This window comes from Palaemon carinicauda, chromosome 18, assembly GCF_036898095.1.
Source record: "Palaemon carinicauda isolate YSFRI2023 chromosome 18, ASM3689809v2, whole genome shotgun sequence".
NCBI lineage: Eukaryota > Metazoa > Arthropoda > Malacostraca > Decapoda > Palaemonidae > Palaemon > Palaemon carinicauda.
This window is the reverse complement of record NC_090742.1, coordinates 70,291,393-70,296,392: the sequence shown is the minus strand read 5'-3', so window position 1 is coordinate 70,296,392 and position 5,000 is coordinate 70,291,393. Positions and strand designations below refer to the sequence as shown.

General features: G+C 35.2%; 1 protein-coding gene across 1 annotated transcript in view; it reads right to left on the bottom strand.

The window, feature by feature from the left end:
• The window catches only part of LOC137657886 (protein eva-1), a 303,353-nt gene that overhangs the window by 187,772 nt on the left and 110,581 nt on the right, over positions 1-5,000 (bottom strand). The gene's annotated exons all lie outside the window — the stretch shown is intronic.

The following is a 5,000-nucleotide window of genomic DNA, read 5'->3' as shown; positions in this document are numbered from 1 at the left end:
TTGATTAAAGAAACATAAAGGTACAGAAAAACCTTTATATATCATTGCTAAAAATACGCTTGCCATCACTAGTACTTGAAATAACACCCTAAAAATTTAAGAGATTGAAACTGCATTTCTTTTCATTGTACTATAACTATAGGCATTCGTACAAGAAGGGCGTCTGCAACCTATAAAACTCCATGGTAAATTGTGGCTACTGTTCAGATGACATCGGCATCAGACTTCACGTCGCTTCCCTAGTGAGGGTTTAAGGTTTAAAGGACGCTCATGAATGATAGAGGCAAGGGAGAGTGACAATGCCTCTAGTTAGCAGGACATTGCCCTAGGGACTAGAGAGGGCCAGGCAATGGCTGCTGATGACTCAGCAGGTAGACCTATAGGCTCACCCAAAATCCACATCCTTAGCGCACAAGGATGGTGAGGTCGCAAAGACTACAAGAAACTATCGAGCTTGAGCGAGACCTTGTCCAGCGATCGCCAAGCAGGGACGTTTCCAATAGGCCATCACAACTACTTAGCTTTATTAGACATATTTCTTCCATATTAGATAAATATCTCATTCCGCTTTTCTTGCAATGTATTCCAAACCTTGAAATCTTTACTTGCTCCCTTCCTGCCACGTTATTTTATGACTTACTACAAAAAATTGCATAAACTAATAGAAGAGAGCATAACAAGACTCTTTTGTAGAGACTGAGCACTCCAAATCTCAATGTGTTTGACCGCACCTTCACCTTACATCGAGACACCTGACCAGAGTTCTGGACGCTATTTTCCTAGCGGCAATCATTATCATTATTACTAGCTAAACTACCAAACAACCCTAGTTGGAAAAGAAAGGTTAGAGTTCTCTTGCTTGAGGGTACACTCGGGCACACTATTCTATCTAATTTCTCTTCCTCTTGTTTTGTTAGTTTTTGTAGTTTATATAGGAAATGCTTATTATAATTACTATTCTTAATATATTTTCCTTTTCTCACTGTGCTATTTTCTCAGTTGGAGTCCCGGGGCTTATAGCATCCTGCTTTTCCAACTAGCAAGTAATACTAATACTAATAATAATACATACATACATATATATACCAAGGCACTTCCCCCTATTTTTTTATTTTTGGGGGGGGAGCCGACATCAAACAAATGAAACAAAAAAGGGGACGTCTCCTCTCTATGTTCCTCCCAGCCTGACAAGGGACTCAACCGAGTTCGGCTGGTACTGCTAGGGTGCCACAGCCCACCCTCCCACATTATCCACCACAGATTAAGCTTCATAATACTGAATCCCCTACTGCTGCTACCTCCGCGGTCATCCAAGGCACCGAAGGAAGCTGCAGGGCCTACTGGAACTGCGTCACAATCGCTCGCCATTCATTCCTATTTCTAGCACACTCTCTTGCCTCTCTCACATCTATCCTCCTATCACTCAACTATATGAGGAGTAATGAATAAAGAATATAAAATATCATTATATCAGTAACAACCTTAAAATAGATAAGTCATATATAAACTATGAATAGAGACATGTCAGTCTGTTCAATAAAGAAACATTCACTGCAAGTATGAAATTCTTTAGTTCCACCGATTCAGCTACCTAATTAGTAAGATTATTTTCACATTCTAGTCACAGCAGGAATAAAGCTTCTATAATAGTTTATATAGTTGAGCCATATGATGGAGAAGGAAAGACCGTTAGAATTAACTAGCAGACTATAATGAAAAGAAAATGAAAAAATGAAATATTAATTACAAAGTTAAATGACCTTTACAAGAATATTTCCAGTCATACCTTCATAATGCCACGTATTATAAACTTTAATAAAGAAAAAAGTTATTAACCTGACATTGAAATTATTTAACTCATTACACAAATCGAGAGAGAGAGAGAGAGAGAGAGAGAGAGAGAGAGAGAGAGAGAGAGAGAGAGAGAGAGAGAGAGAGAGAGAGAGAGAGCCCGTTCATCACAAGGATCGTAATAACGATAGCTTATAGATAGAATGACGATTAAAATACTTAAGAATATTTTAACAGGTAAAAAAAAATTCATGAAAAACTGAGTTCAACTACTTGAAGTAAACGAAACGAAATCATTAATGATTCCTTCTTAAATGAAGCATACTCAGAATGTACGTAAATACTACATGTGCTTGGACTGAAAAAAACCAAAACTACCTAGCCACTATAGTCAATTTCTTTTAGCGAGGCATATTTGCACAGACTTGCAGCGGTGCCCTTTTAGCTCGGAAAAGTTTCCTGATCGCTGATTGGTTGGACAAGATAATTCTAACCAATCAGCGATCAGGAAACTTTTCCGAGGTAAAAGGGCACCGTTGCGAGTCGGTGCAAATCTGCCTCGCTAAAAGAAGTGGACTATAGGTATCATACTTCGTCATAAAGCTTAAGTGTACATATTACTACAGTTGGCATGTTTATCTCCCTTATTATTATTATTATTATTATTATTATTATTATTATTATTATTATTATTATTATTATTATTATTATTACTTGCTAAGCTACAACCCAAGTTGGAAAAGCAGGATGCTCTAAGCCAATGGGCCCCAACAGAGAAAATAGCCCAGAGAGGAAAGGAAACAACGAAAACTAAAATATTTTAAGAACAGTAACATTAAAATGAATATTTCATATATAAACTATAAAAACTTTAACAAATCAATAGGAAGAGAAATTAGACAGAATAGTGTGCCCGATTGTACCCTCAAGCAAGAGAACTCTGACACAAGACAGTGGAAGGCATTAGTACAGAGGCTATGGCACTACCCAAGACTAGAGAACAATGGTTTGATTTTAGAGTCCTCTTAACGGGAGAACTTCAGAGGAATCATTAAAATACAAGTCTATGGAAGATTTAGTATCCTTGTGTTTTCAATTTCCACCAATCAAGCAAATGAAGTCAAATAATGTAATAAGAAGATTGAACCAAATCTAATCTTACAGAATAATCTTAATATGCCCGACATCAATCATTTGAGGATCACAGAGGCAACATAAAATCAAGCCATTCGAAAGGCTAACGAAGCTAATTGAAGAAGCAAAGGAATGCAAAAGAGATAAATAAACAAGGAATGATGACAAGGACGATGACAGGCCTTAAGTAACAGACAGGCCATCCAACATATTCACATTTATTGAGACTTGAATAGTTTCATGCCACGCCTGTCAAGTTGGCGAGACCACTGGTGATAAAAACAGATACGGAAGACTGCAAGAAATGCAAGAAGGAATTTTATTTTGAGGTATTAACAAACAGATGCAGTCGTTTCTAATCCACTGTAAGACAAAGGCTCAGACATGTCTTTATTCATGTCTGGGTTTTAGGCAGTTTTATCACCACGCTGGGATTGGTGATGGTGGGAGATTTTTGTTTGATAGCTCACAGAAAACTAACTTAGAATGGGTGGCCCTGACTAGTACAGCTTTGATGGTCAGGGCAATGCACAAACCCTTTCACCATGTTAAGGTATCCCCACTCAGAAAGTGTGTGTGTGTGTGTGTGTGTGTGTGTGTGTGTATAGCCCCTCTCTCTCTCTCTCTCTCTCTCTCTCTCTCTCTCTCTCTCTCTCTCTCTCTCTCTCTCTCTCTCTCTATATATATATATATATATATATGTACGTGTATATATATATATTATATATAATTATATGTGTACGTGTATATATATATATATATATATATATATATATATATATATATACTTATATATATGTAAATACATACACACACACACACACACACACACACACACACATATATATATATATATATATATATATATATATATATATATATATATATATATATATACATATAAATAATACATCTTAATAACAAAACAAAAATAATCATAGCTGTCAAAAAGTCCAAGTCTCCCATATAACACTGGAAAGGTATAAACCCAGAGAAAAGATTCACAGGTCCAATAGTTGTCCGGAATAACCTTTCGCAAGGCGGCAGTGCGACACTTGCATAACAATGAAGGAAATGGCAAAAGGGCCAGAGAGAGAGAGAGAGAGAGAGAGAGAGAGAGAGAGAGAGAGAGAGAGAGAGAGAGAGAGAGAGAGAGGAGTTCCACCATTCAAGTTACACACCTGGTAAAAAGTATGAAAAAAATCATACATTGTTGTTTTTATTGTTGTTGTTTTCTAGTTTTAATCCAGTGTAATAGTATTGAGAGAACTTAAAAAAGAAAAAGAATCACGCAGAACATAATCTCCATTATTTTAATATTGTTACTGTTCTTAAAATACTTTATTTTTCCTTGTTTTCTTTCACCACTGGGCTATTTTCCTTGTTGGGGCCACTGGGATTATAGCATTCTACTTTTCCAACTAGGGTTGTAGCTTATCAAATAATAATACATATATATAAGAAATAATAATACTAGACCAAAAACCTTTTCCAGAATAAAAGTTCAAAAAACGTTATGTTGATGTAATTCCTCTTTATATTTATAAAAAAAGTTATGGGAATTCTGAGACTCAGCTTCACTAAAGAATGAAACTACCATGTTTCTTGACAATTATTTTAGTCATTTTTTGATAGAGGCAGATCATCACAAGGAACAGATGAATAGATGATCTAATCTGAATCATATCAGATTATCGATTGTATATGGATTGTAATATTAATAATAGCACAATATAATTACCATAATTTATTGATTAAAATTATATAGCAATTTCTAAAATAGAAAGTTTCTTATCCTATGACAAATTTGGTATATATTCATTACTATGTTAATAAGAGTATGAGAAATAAAAGCCAAATAATTAATATGGAATACTTGGGTAATTCAAATGGTACTGTTATAAAAGAAACGAGGATAATAAATCACGAATGATAAATACAATCACGAAGTAATTCAGTAATCATACAGATTTAAGATTATTCAAAAGGGTTATTTCAATCTGTGGAAAATATTTCCTGGCAATGCCTAGATTTTCAGGTTTAAGGGTGTCTAAAAGGAATTCTTAAATAGCAAT